This window comes from Petaurus breviceps, unplaced genomic scaffold (genome assembly GCF_028583685.1).
Source record: "Petaurus breviceps papuanus isolate PSGF00001 unplaced genomic scaffold, PetGlider_PUasm1.0 126, whole genome shotgun sequence".
NCBI lineage: Eukaryota > Metazoa > Chordata > Mammalia > Diprotodontia > Petauridae > Petaurus > Petaurus breviceps.
Genome location: NW_027185655.1, coordinates 4567058 through 4584118, shown reverse-complemented (window position 1 = coordinate 4584118; position 17061 = coordinate 4567058). Strand labels below are relative to the sequence as shown.

Genomic DNA, 17061 nt, shown 5'->3' with positions numbered 1-17061 from the left:
GTAGGGCCAGGCGTGTGGATGCAGAGCCGGGACAAAGAGGGCTCAGCAGGCGGACTCTGCATAGCCACCTTGGCCGGGCGGTGGACAAGCAGGGTCAGAGCTGGTGTGGTGTGCACTGTACCATCAGAGCACGGAGTCGGCGTGCAGCCCATAGGGGAGAGGAGCTCCTGCTCAATAAAGGAACTATCCCACGCTGTTGACCTTTGGGTTAACTTCCTAACCTACAAAAGTACATCTACAAAGCGGCAGGGTGTGGAGGATTGTAGACCTAAAGTTGTGTTTATAGTTAAGTATTAAGAACAGCTAGATATTTTTGATTGATAAAATAAGCCTTTCATTCCAGTTACTTAAATTAGCCCAGTACACCTCTGTCTGAAAATAAGCAAATGTTTTTGAAGCCGAGCCTAGTCAGTTTAAAAGCTTTTAAATAATTTAAATTTATCAAGAGACGTTTTAAAATCTTTCTGGGGGGGGTACCCTACCTTCAATAATTAGTTGTAAGTTGTACTCTCCTGTTTAGTCATCAGAATTTTTAATCAGAATCATCTTTGCTTTCCCTCTCACCTCCCCCCAATCAATTTTGAGAAGCTATTTTAAATTTTCTTCTGTTTAAGTAAATACATCATTTGGTGAATCTGCCTATGGTGAAATTGTGAATTGGGTTAGGCCTTCTGTATAGTTCATACTATCAAGTTATTATGTATTTAAATCCCACTTTTATCTGCAGTGAAATTCTTTTTCTTTATATACTGTTTGTTAAAGAAAAAAAAACTGGGGATGTTTATTTTTCTTCATAGCTAGTATTAAGATAATTTTTGTGATTACCATTCTGCTGCCCTGAGATAAACTTATTTCTTTGGGGGTGGAAGGTTGCAAAGGGAAGGCAGGCTGGGTTGATGGGGGAGAAAAAAGAGGATGCGCATTATCAAGGGCTGCATGATCAATGAGCATTTTCTGGAGTCCCTCAGTGAGTGCTTGGAGCTGACATTGCAGTAAGATCCTTATGGATGCTCTGCAGAATGAAAACTGATCCCATTGTATTACTTAGCTCTTCACAGACATTTCCCAGGAACCTCCCCTCCTCATCTCCAAAAAACTGTTTCTAGTAGAATTTCTTTTTCTCCCTTTCTCTCTTTCTGATTTCCTCATCCACTGAGACTGAATTTCTTTACAAAGGGGCATGGTTTAAACTGTCTGCTTCCAGATAGGTGAAAAGATCCACATTGGGCGTGTTCACTGAGCAAATTTCAGTGGCAGAGTTTAAAAAATACTATTTGTTATAAAAATCTAGTAGCAAACATGCATTGTATTTCAAAAGTTTTTAAGGGCATACTTTTTGAGATTACTATCAACATTTTTATCAGTTTTTTTTTATAGTTTCAAGTTTTATATATGTTCATTTCAGTGAACTACATATTATGTGCTTATTATTTTCCCAAGATTATCCTTAATTGCCCTTTCGTCAATTTTCATTAAAATTTTAAACATTAATGTGAAAATTTCATATTAATCAATTACTACCAGACTTTAGTAATTATCTTAATTTTTCAGTTTCGAATAATGGACTTCATTTATATACATATCTTTTTATCTAAGAATTTTAAGTAATTTCTTGTTAATCTGCTTACCTATTTGCTTCACAATTGTCTTATTTTTTTTTCTAAAATCTGTAAATAATTATAGTAGTTCACAGTGCAGAGAGAATAAGCCAATCATTATCTAGACCTTTTTTGGGGGCCACTGTGCTACTTAATTAAAAGTGTATTTCATACAATAAGTAAACAAATTTGAATATTAGCTCTTCAGCTAGTAAGAGGAATCTGAATTTTTTTCTTTTAAGGATTTTTTCCTTGAAATAAGTTTTTAATAATGACTAATGTTAATGGCTAGTATTTTATATTTATATTGTGTGCTTTACAGACATATTTTATTTAATCTTCACAACAACCTTGTGTGGTAAGTGCTCTTGTTAAAGATCTGACTTTACTGATTTAGTGTTTGGCAGGATTTAGACCCAGATCTTCTGACAGCAGGTCCAGGCCTCTATTTACTACTGTACTGCTTAATTGTCTAGTGAATAAGGATGCATTCATTACCAGGGGAATACTCTGAAGTTTGGGGAATGAGGATGAAGAAGATAACCTAACATTTGTCTTCACCCGCTTTTGACTTTTTAATTTGCTATTTTAACATGTGGTTAATAAAATCTTGATTAAATTTTATTTGTTGGAATTACATAGAAAATTATTTGTTTCAAAGATAATTTTTTACTTTTTGAAGGTTAATTTTATTTTTCAAATAAGATTTTATTGATGTCATTTATTCTTATATTACTTAGATTTTCTACTCTACTTTTCTCCCACCCATCCTAGACAGCAATCCGTTATAATAGATCTGCCCAACCTGCTGGGCTCATGGGCCACTTACAGCATGCCAAAGGGTTTCCTCTACATTTTTCTCGGGCTTCCCGAAGTCCTTTGGCAGGCCTCAAAAGGAAGAAAAAAATAAGTTCTCTAAAACCATACGTCTATCAAAAAAGTCTGGCATTGTAAGCTTCATCCTATACCCGGAGTCTCCTACCTACATATTGAAAGAAGAGGGTGTGAGAGGTGATTAAAGATTAATTTTGAATAGTGACAATTTTTGTTTCTCTTGAAGCATTCTAGACATTTTAAACACTATATCAAAAAGTAACTATAGCTTTGTTCTTCTGAATAAATTATATCATTTTCAAAAGTTCGTTTTCTTATATAATAGATTTTTAGAAGAATAATAACAAAAGTGGTAAAAAATGAAACTGAAATTCCTTAGATCATGCATAAATATTTAATGAATATTCTTGGAACTAGTTATAATACAATTTGCATTTTAAAGCAGCATTTGGCTTTTTATTTTAGTTCCAAATTATCCTTTTCTTCTCTGCCATCCATTGAGAAGACAGGAAAAAAAAAAGCCCATTACTAATATGCACAAACCAAAATCCCTCATCAACCATGTGCAAAAAAATTTAAAGGAAAAGAACACGTTGTGATCTGCACTCAAGAGTTCATCTCTTGTTTCTTTGGAGGTTGGGCAGCATGTTTTATCATGAGGCCTTTGGAATTGTGGGCAGCCACCATTGTATTGGTCAGAGTTATTGTTATTTTATAGCTTTTTATAATTGTTGTCATTGTATAAATTGTTTTCCTAGCTTTGCACATACATACAAGCATCTCCACACTTTTCTGAAACCATCATTTCTTAAAGCACCATCCCATTCATATACCTTAACTTGCTCAGCCATTCCCTAGTTGAGGAGCATCCCCTCAGGTTTCCAGCTTTATGCCACCACAAAGAGAACTGCTGTAGTTTTGTACATATGGGTCCCTTTTCTTCTCTGTTCTCTTTGGGGTATAAACCTAGTAGTATCACTGACTATATTGGGACATAGGTCCAAATTGCTTTCCAGAATGACTGGACCAGCTCACAACTCCAACAGCAGTGTACTTGTTTATTCTTTTAAAAGCCGCAAGAATCTTTTAGATAGTATGTATTTGACAGCATTGTAATGGAACTCTTTGGAATAGTTGAAAGAACACTAGATGTAAAGGCAGAAGATTTGGAGAGCTAAGTCACTTGGATGTTCCTTGAGCCTTTTTTTCCCTTAGGGTTATTTATCAGTTTGCCCAAATCAGATGAGAAATATCATTTAAAAATTAGAATAAGAAAATGAGGATTGTACATGAAGCTGCTGTGTTATGTACAACTATTAGTTCTACAAATTTTAATGCTTTTTTTAATATATGCCTTAAAACTTCAGTGACACTCCTTTGTTTTTCTTCTTTTTTGGCCTCAGTTTCCTCATCTCTAAAATGAGACTGATACGCTGCTCATGAATATCTTTAAGTACTGTACATATGTTTATTTGATTTTTACTGGCACTTAGTTCTTTCTGGTCATAGGCTCATAGATTTAGAGTTAAAAGGTGCCTTAGAGATCATTTAGCCTAGTCCCATAGTGAACTGGTGAAGGAAGTTCTTAGAGATTGGGATTTGGCCAAGGCCATCCAAAATAAGTAGCAGAGGAAGGATTCAAATTTGACTCTGAATCCAGTGCTTTTTCCATATTTGCCAGTCAAATAAAATCACAGTTATCTTTATTGCATAAATGATACTATATATTATTTTATTTTCTGAAAGTCTTTGTTAATAAGTAGAAAAATGAGTTGCCTGTGATTGCATATTTACTGTTTTCTTGGATGCTAGTACTAATCCATTGGGAAGTTATCAAGACAGCAGGAAGAGGGAATATTTAGATAATTAACATATAAAATCGGTAATTTGAATATAAATATGTGAGATACCATATATTCTTTCTTGGCTCTCCTACCTATCTGACTGCTCCTCAGGCATTTTTGCTAATTCATCATCCATGTCCAGTATTCCTGAGACTGACCTACTCTGTGCTCTCTCACATTATGACCAGTGAGCGCATAAGCTCTTATGGGTTTATTTTTACTTCTGAAACACTTCGCACGCCCATCCCCTTCTGTCTACTCACATGATTACTACCAGTTCAGGCCCTCATCATCTCTTGTCTGGCCTATTACATGGATCTCCCTGCTTCAAGTCTAATTCCAGGGCATCCTCTAACACTATAGCTAGGTGGCTTCCTTAAGTGCAAATATGACCATGTCACTTTCTTGCTAAATTGCATGGGCTCCTTATTGCCTCCAAAATGAATATAAATGCTTTAAGCTTTGAAAGTCCTTACACTCCCAGTCTTTATGACTTTATGTTGGCCCCTCTATGTCTGCTATGTGCTCTTTACCTCATAGAATTCCTCCCTTGTTTCCACACTTAGCTCAAGCACCACCTTACACACTAGACCTTTACTGATTTCTTCCTAATTGTTAGTGCCCTCTCTCCCAATATGTGTATATTCTCTGATAGGATAGAAGCTTTTTGAGAGTAGTAGTTTTATTCTTTGTATTTGTATTCCCAGTGCCTGGCACATAGTAGTTCTTTAATATATGATTGTTGATTAATAAAGTTCTACTTTTCAGCAAACATATATTTCAGAATTTTGTAGGCCTTTCCTGGGAGTAACTGTTTTGTAACGTTCAAGTTTCTTATTACCAGGACCTACAAATGTTTTATTTTAGATGGTATTTTTCATTTGAAAAAACCTTAAATTAATTTTAAAAAATTTTATTAAAATTAATTTGTTTGTTTACTTTTAGTTTACAGGATTCAGTTCCACAATTCCTTGAGTTTCACATTTTGTCCCCTTTCCTCCCCTCTCCCCCATGGCGGCATGTAGTCAAGTATAGGATCTTTAAATACTTTCACATTATGCATTAGTCAGGTTATAAAGGCGGATTGTATCAGATGGAATGAAAAATGGTAAAGAGGACATAAAACTAAACAAGAAAAGGAAAAAGATCAGGTATTTTGCTTCCATCTGGATATAAACTCAGTTCTTTCTAGTTCTTTCTCTGGATGCACACATTTCTTTCCATCATGAGTCTTTTGAGATTGACTTATATCACTGCATTGCTGAGAAGAGTCCAGTCTATCAGAGTTGGTCATCCCACATACATTGTGTACAAATTTCTCCTGGTTCTACTCTTCTCACTCAGCATCAGTTCGTATAAGCCTCTCCAGGTAAATATGAAGACCATCTGCTCCTCGTTTCTTATAGCACAATAGTATTCCATAACATGCATATACCACAACTTGTTCAGCCATTCCCCAATTGATGGACACCCCCTTAATTTCCAATTCTTTGCTACCACAAAAAGAGCTGCTATAAACATTTTAGTACATACGGGTCTTCCTCCCACTTCTATGATCTCTTTGGGATATAACCCTAGGAGTGGTATTGCTGGGTTAAAGGATATGAAATTATTTATAGCCAATTTGGGCATAATTCCAGATTGCTCTCCAGAAAGGCTAGATCAGTTCACAACACTACCAGCAATGCATTAGTATTCCAATTTGCCCATGTCCTCTCCATCATTTGTCATTTTCCTGTTTTGTCATCTTAGCCAATCTCACTGGTGAGATGTGGTACCTCAGGGTTCTTTTGATTTACATTTCTCTAATCAGTAGTGATTTAGAGCATTTCTTCATGTGCTTATAGATAGCTTTAATTTCTTTCTCTGAAAATTGCCTGTTCATATCCTTTGACCATTTATCAATTGGGGAATGACTTGTATTCTTATAAATTTGACTCAATTCTCTGCATATTTTAGAAATGAGTCCTTTGTCAGAGACATAGATTGTAAAGATTCTTTCCCAATTTCCCACCTCCCTCTTAATCTTGGTTACATTGGCTTTGTTTGTATAGAAGCTTTTCAATTTCATGTAGTCAAAATTATCCATTTTACATTTTATAATGTTCTCTAATTCTTGTTTAATCAAAAAGCCTTAAATAATTATGGTATTCCTTTCAGGAATGTGTACATTATATCTTAGTTTTGCATTTTTGCATTTTTTTAAGAAGAAAGGAAGGATGAAGGCCTTTGGTGCTGCTTGGGTTCCTACATTGTACCTTGATAGAAAGAAATACAAGTTAGTAATAACATAAGATCCTATCTAATATTCTATCTTTCTCATGGCACTAAATTAAATATTAGCTGCTTGCTTTTTCTTTAGCCTTGTTGGTTGGGGGAGGGGGAGGGGGAAAAAAGAGAGAGAGAGAGAGAGTGTGTGTGTGTGTGTGTGTTTTCATTTTTGTTAACAGGCCTCTGTTAGTAATAGGCAGCAATTAGTAATAGGTAGGAGGGTAGAAGTTGGTACTGTATTTGGAATCAGAGGGCCTTGGTGGACGTCCACTATTTGAATGCTGTAGCTTCTCTGGGTCACCATCTGTAAAATGAGAGTTCAGCTATAAATCCTCTTCATAGCTTCATTACTAAAGGTTGTCACAGCGTAGATTCTTTTATCATATCTATACTATCTCTCAAATCATTTTTTATAGTTTTTAAACAGGAACCTTTACTTTGAAGATAGATTAATAACAAATACACACTGGACAGTGGTCTCAAACTCAACATGGTTTTCTCATATTTACCTACCAAGTTCATTCTGAATAAAGCACAACTGCTTTGGAGTTCCTCCTCAGGTCCTTGATTGTGTAATAATGGCTGACCACAGTCTGGCATTGGTTGCACTCCCAGATGTGCCTAGTTTAAAAGCTTCACCTAAAACAGAAAAAAGCAATGCTGGTAGTTAACTTCACTAAATGGTGGGCAGTCCCCTTTACCCTCATTGTTCTTTAGAGGATGACAGACTTCAAGAATTCTTTCCTTCATACAATTTTGTATTTTTGTTAATCAATGTAAATCTCTTGTACAAGTAATTTAGTACAGAGATGTCAAACTTGAAGCTTACCCAATCTGATTAAAATGTAATTCAGGAAATGCTTAACCAACAGATAACCTTTATAACCCCTCCTGCCTTCTTCAATCCCGAAAAAAACCTGTTTTCTTTTTGATACAACCCCTTCCTGTGTTTTTATGCTAGCTGTCCCACTTGCCTGGAGTAGATTGACCTCATTGATTTCCTAGATTTCTTTAAGACAGGGGTTACTTGCAAGAAGCCTTTCCTGAACACTGCTGCCTTGCTCCTGTGACTGCCCCTCCCTTCTCAAAGTACCTTTCTTTTTAGAAACTACTTTTTAGTAGTTCATTGAAGAGAGCATTGGAGTCAGGAAGACAGACCTAAGTTCAAAATTTACTAATGGTGTGACCCGAGACAAGTCACTTATCCTCTGTGTGTCTTAGAAATATATATTCATATAATGTATATAAAATGTGGATAATACATACCTCTCTGGGGTGTTGATTAAATGAGGTAATAATTGTACATATTAGCTATTGTTGACTTAATATTGGGCTACTTACACACTAAAAACTAGAGAAACAAAAACTATCAATGTTAATAAAACAGGTTCCTCAGTATAAGTGATATTTCCTAGGATTTTTCTATCTGTATTCTCCAGAAGATGAGAATATTAAAGAGTAGCAATGGTATGTATATTTTATTTCATTTGTTCTCTGAGAGTCAAAATTAATATCCCATTTCAAAGAAGAGGAGGAAGATAAGGCTTAGTTAGGTTCGGTGACTTTCACAGCTAGTCTCAGAGATGAGTTTTGAACTCATTCCATGTCCAATGGTTTATCCATGCAGTCTTTCTTTTGTTATAAAGAAAGTAACTTTATTTCCCTTGTCTGAAAATTATTTTAAAAAGTACTTTCCCCACCTTTCACCCCCCTTTTCTCAGAACAGGCAGGTTCAGGGAATTGCCTGTTCACCATTCACCATTATTGTGACTGAGCACATAGAGTAATAGTCCATTGTTGTGCCTAAGCACAAGTAGAAGGCCCTGTAAATGTGGAGAGAAGAGAGTTTAATAATAATTACTGAATTCACTCCGTCAGAAAATTGTTTTTTTAAAGACAAAATAGGAATTGACGACAGATTAAGAAGTAGATACTGTGAGGGGAGAAAATGAATGACTATGGCCATTTTTTTAATGGGAGAGAAAGCCTTAGTGCAAGTCAGAAGACTAACTGAATTTAAAAGCCTAAAACAACATTAAAACCATGTATTAAATTTAAAATGTAACCAATATTGTTGCCATTGACTACTGGACTTATTTCTGCATTGTTTTTTTAAAGTCATAAATGCTGCCTTTCTAGAGATGTATATTTGAATGCATAATAAAAATTGTAAATTTGTAAAAAAAAAAAAAAAGTAAAAGCAGAAAGTGCTGTTTTAATTTTTTGTGTGTGTGCATGTGTGATTTTATTACTGCATGTCTTTTGAGATACACTTCTAAATTGCTTTTCAGACTGGTTGAACTTCAGTGCCTGTTTTTTTATAGTCTCTCCAGCCATTGTCATTTTTTTGTCTCTAGCAGTCTGATATGTTTAAGAGTTCCAATTGTTTTAATTTGCATTTCTCTTATTTGCAATTAAGTAACTTACACATTTTGTTATGCAAGCAAATGATCCAACTTGTACTTCTTTTTGAGAACTACCTGTTTATATTCTCTGAGCTGTTTGAGGCATTTTAAAGTAGATAACTTTAGATAAATTTGGGATTAAAATCCAAATTAGACTTTCCAAAATTTCTTCCTGCACACACATACACACACCTTATAATTTCATCCACAGCCATATACCCCTACCTCTCCAAAGAAAGATTTTCTTTCTTTTGCTTTGGGGGATTTTCTACTTTTATGTGTTTATGGGAACTCTCCGTCAATATAGGATCTTAGAATGTCAGTTTTCCCTCTAATCAAGGGAGAATCCATTTTCTTCCAGTGTTGGAAAACCAGTGGTGAAAAATGGGCAAGTTGAACTTGTTCAATTCTAATGTTAGCTGTTCATTTTAAATTCTTGTGCTCCTATTGTTGGCAAAACAAATCTGAATGATTAAAGTTTCACTTTTTTCCCCAAGAAAAAAAGGAAGGCAGCCCTTGATTTTTCTTACAGTATGTTCTTGCTGTGTGTGATTAAAAATTTATCTTCAAAAAGGAGATCTTGATGACTTGGCATTCATTCCTTTGGCAAACATTAAGCACCTTCTTTGTTTAGGAAACTTGGGATGGGGAAATAAAAATATCCCAAAATGATAAATTCTGCCATGAGACAGTAGAGGAGATAGAGCAGACGTCCAAGTAGCTAACAGTACAAACAGGACTTGTCAAATATCACAAGCCTACAGAGGGCTACCTGGATTCTGTCCTTTTTATCGGAGGAAGCGACTTTGAGATGGCCAAGATTCATACAGGCCTGAGATTCTTCCTAAAAGACTGTGCCCCTTTTCTTCCTTCCCCTACTCCCCCCCCCCAAAAAAAAACCCAAACTGTGCTGTAGCCATTTTCTCAGAAGCACTGAGTGGGTCAGTGTGGAAGTATCCTTATCAGTGCAGAGTGAAGTTTGCACTGAACATTACTTTGAAAAAAATCACAATACATGCAGGTAGTCTGACACGTACAGTACATTTCTCTTTATGTCTTGTTTAAAGTAAAGTTCCAAAATTATTGGTACCCTTGAAGAGCACTCTAAATGTTAGTATACTTTTATACTTACATATAGTATACTTATCAGGATAGGTTAGTATTTATCAAATCCTACTTAATGACTGGTTGCTAGTATCTTCTCTTATATTCCTGTCATCAGTCATGGGGAACTCATGATCCAATTTTTACACAGAAAAATTTTATATTAAGCTATTGATCCCTATAACTTCCTCTTAGTTCCTATTAGTACAGAACTACAGAGAACTAATTTCTCTCCTAGATAATAATCCTTCACATATTTTCCCTTTTTAATTCTTATTTTCTTTACGCCAGATATATTTCCAGTTACTTCAGGTTCCTCATAGGGCTTGGTTTCAGGTCCATTCCTTTACTCTCCTACTTCTCCTTCTATGGCTATTGTTCAGTATTATATCAAGATATATAGATCTTCAAGGTTTGCAAAACAGTTATATGTTGATCATTTGATCAACCTCAGTAGGTGCTATTGTGATCCACTTTGGAGAGGAGGAAACCGAGGCTGAGAGAGGATGAAGTGACAGGTGGAGCATTATCACACAGCATAGCTTGCTAAGGGTAGAATGCAAACGTACTGAATTTACAACTGTTCTTCTACACCTGGTTGGTTCTTTCAGTGTGGATAGGGTTTCCATGGGAAGATTTTGTGCACTACGTACATTGATCCCATGGTCCTTTTTGTTCCATGTGTGTTCCATATCCCTCATCATGGTCTGTCAGAATATTTCAAACCCAAGAGATTCTCTTACTCCTGGGATTAGATCAGAGATCCAGATCTAATGCCTCCCCTGTGTCTGATGGCAATAGTTCTGATATTGTCAAAGGAATGTATTTCCATGACAGTTGAGTAGTTGAGCTTGGAGATTGATACTTGCCTTCACAGGAAACATTTTCAAAATAGATTCCTTTATTTTATTAACTTCCTCTGGTGACTGCTACACAATCCCTCTCTTTGTTTTTCTAAAGAATTAGATGGGTGTTTTAAAAAGCGATGGAACTTGGAACAAGTAAAAGTTTTAATCAAATTTAAATGATTCTCTGAAATATATAGCATTTATTTCCTTAAATCGAGTATATTTCCAGTTATCAGTCCCAGTTCCTCCTAAAAAGTGCTTATATATTTTTAATATATTTTATTGATCTTTAACTTGTTGCTCCAGTGCTTTGTTACCCTGTTTTTCTTTTGGTTTTGGAAAACTAAGACCCCAGCTTGCTTCTTTTTATGCCTGTAGGACCTTACTTGCATCAGTTCTGTTACATCATGTTTTTGTTAATCAAAATGCATTTAATGAAAGCAATTAATAGTATCTTACTTTTGCCTCTGAGCAAGCTAGCTAGGCACCCCAGCATGAGCCTTGGAATGTCAGAGCCAGGGGGTATGATCCCCTCTCCATCCAGACCCTATTTTCACCCTGTTGTTGCCTGAATGCTTGATGTTGTGAGCACTGGATGTGATTTGAGTGTTAAGCTATGCTGAGTAGCTCTCTAGCTCTCCCTTCTTCCTTATTTGTTTGAATTATTATGAATTCCTCTCCTTTGAAAGTAGTATCTCAGTGCAATCTTTTCTTCCATAGCTGCAGAAGCACCTTTTTGTTTTGAGATATTCTCTGAGTCTGTTGTCCTAATTTTCATGGATCAGTGAAAATTTGTTGTCACCATATTTGAACTACTTAAGTTTCTTCTGTGAAGCTAAATGAAGGTCTTTTGGCAAAAGCCTTTTTTTTTTTTTTTGTTGGTATTTTTCTCAGCCTTGGGTTAGGGTTGATGAGATGATTGAGGGGCGGCCAGGTGGCACAGTGATGAGTAAGAATGCTGGCCCCGGAGTTGGGAGACCTGGGATCGGTTCCAGCCTCAGGTACTTAGCACCCACACAAAATAACTGGCCGTGTAACCTTGAGCAAGTTACTTAACCCCAATTGCTATTCAAAAAAAGAGAGATGATTGAGCCTTATTGCTGCTGCCTGACTTTAATAGAAGTTTACTTAGCCCAAATTTCATTGGAAGGGGTTTCATTGAGGCTGACCAGTGGCTAACTAGAACAAATTCCTAGTATACAAGTACATCATATGTGGAGGAGGAGATAAGGGCACAGAAAATCTTCACTTGGAATGGGGAGTGGAATCCTGTGTTCTTTCCTGTTTTCCTCTGCCTTGTGATTGAGGTGAATTGTGTTCTTTAAAAAAGCTCTTTGAAGTGAGTCTCACATTGTACCTGGGCAATAGGCAAACACAATTTCCAGGCTCACTCAGGTGAAAGTGAAGAGATCTCTGTACTTAACACAAATAAAAATACTTTTGCATACACTTTTATGTCTTTAGACACATCTTTTAGTGATGAGGCTGCAACATGACTCTTTTTGCCTGCCTCAGCTTGTTCTGGCTAACTTGGCCTGGGACACTGCGTATGGACATAACACGGCACAGCATACAAAGCCTATGGATATAGAGACCCTGTGGACTAATCATCCTTTCTCTGGTCTTTTTTTTTTTTTTTTAAATTTTTCTCGCAATTTGATTGGCATTGGTGATACTTTACTTGTCATTTTTTTTTTTTTTTTTTTTTTTGGAGGCAGTTGGGCTTAAGTGACTTAAGTTGTGATTAAGGTCACACGGTTAGGTTTTTGTGTGTGTGTGTGTCTGTGTGTGTTTTGTCTGAGGTCGTATTTGAACTCGGGTCCTCCTGACTCCAGGGCTGGTGCTCTATTCACTGCGTCACCCAATCACCCCTACTTGTCATTTCTTAAAAGCCTTCATTTTTATTTAAGAAAAAAAATGTTGGGGGCCAGCTTATTGGCGTTGCATGTATTAGATATATTGAATGTATCTATTTATCCTCCATTATAATCTCCATTACCTTGGAGATGTATGTATGTGTATGGCCTTTACAAACTTAATAGTGTCCTTTCAGATCCATGTCAAAAATATTTCCCAAGCAGGTAAAGCTTTAGGGTTTTTTTTTTTTTTGTGGGGGTCAGTCTCAGATAAATAGTATATTTAAAACTTAAACCAGTAGTTAAAGTTGGCTTTATATATGTGTGAAGAGGGGCATGCATAGTTAAAGTAGAATGAATGTAGAACTTGGGAGTCATCGGACCTGATTTTTTAAGGCCCTCTCCTACCTCTATGACTTTGGGTAGGTTACTTGGTCTCTTTGGCCTCATTTGTCTACATTGTCTCTTCTTGCTATACACCTATAAGCTGTAATTATACTTAAGCTGGTCAGAATTCCCATAACTTGGGGTTGACTAAGCCATCCATCTCTATACAAGGGCAAAAGTTTGTTTTCTGACTTTTTCCTTTGATACCATTTCTCCTTTGTCCTTAAATAGGAATCACTGCCACCTTGCATGTCCTCCCCCCACCTCCCCAACAGTTCATGGAGAATTGGAATCCCTGTGGCTGCAGGTCTGTTTAGGAAAGCTTAATTAAGAGTGGTGATTAACCTGCAGTAAGCATTTTCTAGTAGGTAATTAAAACATTCTTTTTCATTCTTCTTCACCTATTTTGTAATTTCTTTAACTCGTTTGCTTGTAGTGCACCATGTAACCCTGTATATGGGTGATGCTACAGTGGTAATGCAGGTGTCCCCAGCAGCAGCTGTGTCAGTGTGTTCAGCCAGTTTAGTAGCGTCTGATGTGATCTTTGGGCTTTAAGTTTTCTCATCAGTTAGTAGGACTGACAGTTTTTATTAGTATACTTTAAGGATCACCAAAAGCATTTAGTTATACTCCGTTGTTGAAAATGTCAATGTGGATTTGAGTCTGAAGTCTGCCAAGTACAGATTGGCAAATGATTCTCTCTCCCACCCACTTCCTGGCATGTGGCTAATTCCAGACATAGCTCCTACTCCACCCCTATTGCAGTGACAGAATTACTGAGAAAACCTAACCCTTAGGTCTAGAGGGAATGGGGAAGACAGTAGGAGAAAGTGAGTGTTACCTTTGGAGGCTAGAAGAGATTGTTGGTAAACACTTCTTGAGTGAATGAAAAAGAGTGAATTCAAGCTGGAGGGAAGGATTTTAGATGTTCAGAAAACTGTCTTGTGGCAACTCCTTGAAGACACTCTTATTTCCATCTCGTAGATACAAGTCAAATAACTTTCACAGGTACACACAGGCATACAGTTCTGAGTGGAAATAAGGATGAGGAAAAATTTATACAGAAGTTCTCTCCTACTATCCTTAAAAAAATATTTCTACTTAGTTTCTGACCACAAAGTTTACTTTATGTCAAGGCCTTTATGTCCTTGACTTTGTTGTGGTGCCCACCCCCAACCCCATACACACATATAGAAGCCCTTTGTAATTCCTGTGTGCATGTTCTACTTCTGGAGGAAAATTATGAAGTTATACCGACTGGGAACCATTAGAAATCAACATCACCTCTATCCCTAATCTCCTCATGACTGTCATGCTTGCCATTTTGGATATTCTTGTTACTTCCAAAGGCCCTTTCATTTTCAGGATTGACCTTTCCTGAGGTCAAGGCGTTGGCTCCTACTCCCCTATGTAACATTTACCTCTAAACTCTTCATCCTGGCCTGCAGTTTTGTTTGTTTGTTTTTTTTTTTTTTTGCTGTGTTTCCTGTGTTTTTCTTCTACTCTACAAACATGAGAGGGCTGATGTAAGGGGAGGTTTGAGAAAGAGGATGAGTGGTGAGCACCTATTTGTGATTTTGTCACAAATTTGTGACAAATTTGGAGTGGTCTCAGAAGCATTTGTTGAGTGTACTGATAAAGGTGTAAGGTTTAGCTTCTTTAGAAAGGAGGGTCTGATGGCCTGAGTGCAGAAGCTTGTTTCCTTTTGTGACCTTTAACAAACTCTCTGGGCAGCCCCAGTTTCTGGTAAGGACTGCATGGCCTTCTATGTATGATCCCAAGTTCCTGTGATCAGTTCATACAAATCGAATATTTCTGTTTATTCACATTTATCTTTTGTGCTACCCTTGACCCATTAGTTTTAAACGCCAGTTTGTTGTTTTTAGCCAGTTCCCAATCTTCAGATGCATGTTTTGCATCTAAATTCAAATTAATTCTAACATGTTTTGTTGTAGTGAAGAATTGTCATTCGAAGGGTGCCCATCATTTGGAGGATGCCATGTGAATTCTGGTTTCAGAGAAATCAGAGGAGCAACCATCAGTGATGATTCATGCAAGGTGAAGAATGAAACTCTTGGAAGACTTGACAAGGGAATGGGGGAGAGTAATAAAAAAGAACATGGAAAAGAATGCGTAGAAGAAAACAGAAGGTGCTTCAGAAGCAAACACAGACCAACTGGACATTTATTACATATCTAATTTACCAGATTGCATGTAATGAAAATTAGCAGTTCCACATGCAGTTCTTTTCTTTTCAGATGAAGATAAATGTTTTTGATAATATTTGTCAAATTCGTACCACCCCCATCTATTTGGGTATAAATGCCCAATATATCAATTTTTGAAGCAAAAGTGTGTTTCCCTCCCCTCTTCCCCCCACATATAGTTTGTTTCACTAAAGTATGTGCCTTTTGTATTGCTTTTCTTTAGTCCTCCTGTTATCTTTCCAGTGCCTTGCACAATACTCTTTATACAAAGCAAGTCACTAATTCCCACTGGCATTTCTCGTCGTAAATCCCTTAGGAAAATTTATGAAGTTTTTTTGCATAAACTCCTAGAATTCAAAGAACTAAAAAGTTTCAGCTTCCCTGAAGCTGAAAGGGTAGATAAAATCTTTTGATTTTAATCATTGTAGAGAGAGTACCCAGTATGCATCTCTCTCTGTTTTAAGATTTACAACTTAAAATGCCTTGGGGTACTACTTAAGTATTTTTTTCTACCCACCCAGAATATTTCTGGGCGGGACTGGGATTTTTCTAACTACTGTTCCTCTTCAACCAACATGGATATATTTAAGAAGAGAACCTGAAGTGATGTAAAAGCCAGTACAAATATAGCCAAATAAAATGATCATTTGTGTAATGATAGAAAAGAAGATAAATTATATGCAATATAAGATTAGCTAATGGTTTCAGAACTGACTCAGAACAAGCATGTCTTCATTCTTCTCCTGGATACACCTGGAATACCTTCACCCCACCCTCCTGTTCTGTTTTAGAATGTAAGCTCCCTGGGGGCCAAGGTTGGTCTCTTAGACTTCTCTGTGAACCTGCAACAATGTAAACATTTAATAAAAGCTGACTAAAGATTGCTATTTAGTAAATTTAATCAGAATAAACTTTCATAATAAATTTGAGTTTATGTCTTTGTGAAAAGTTGTGTTAGTACTATAATGGGTTAGTGATGTATTGGAGGGCATTTTGAAATGTACCTAGGGAATAAAAAGATGATTGTTTACAGAGGATATTGCCTTCTAAAAGTCCTACCAGGCAGCTTTGAATATATCTATATCTTTTATTGATTTTGCTTTTTTGTGTAATTACTTGCATGAAAGTCAATGTGTCAAATACAGAAATCAAAGTCTACAAAAACAAAGCGCATGTTATATTTATGCTAAGTTTCAGACGTTTTCTAGGTGCTGGATCATGCATGCCTTGAGAATTTCAGAAATGAAAGGGGTACTTCCTTAGAGGCTGAAGTCTCCCTTAGAATGCTCTCTGAAGCCTTTCTAGTAAATGTCCAGTTAACCCTCATAAAAAGAGCAGAAGAGGAATCTAATATTTTCTGAAGCAGCCAAGACAATTACATCTGGGTATAACTCCAACTCTATTGAGCCTTGATATTCTGTGAGTACTTAAGTCCTTGCAGACCAAGCTATTCTTTCACTGGACATGTCCTCAAATACTTGAATACTAAATCTCCTCCAGACTAGATAGCCTCATTTCCTTCAACTGGTCCTTCCTAAACATTCCCAGCACTCAATACAGTATTTCAGATGGTGTCTAACCAGGGGCTCATTCGTGGAGGCTGTGTTTTTCCTACTATGACAGAATCCACTTTGGACATGCTAGGCTGCCCAGTAATATTATGGACCTGAATTTGCCTTCTACTTAGTTCTTTTGAAGAGCTGTTAT

At 36.6% G+C, this 17061-nt stretch overlaps 1 protein-coding gene and 1 long non-coding RNA gene across 7 annotated transcripts in view; both read left to right on the top strand.

Annotated features, from left to right (window-relative positions):
* Positions 1-17061, top strand: part of ANKRD17 (ankyrin repeat domain 17) — a 160720-nt gene that overhangs the window by 40172 nt on the left and 103487 nt on the right. The gene's annotated exons all lie outside the window — the stretch shown is intronic.
* LOC138164081 (uncharacterized) lies at positions 11-16278 on the top strand. Its single transcript, XR_011168990.1, has 2 exons — positions 11-285; positions 15103-16278. It is a non-coding gene; the product is annotated as an uncharacterized lncRNA (long non-coding RNA).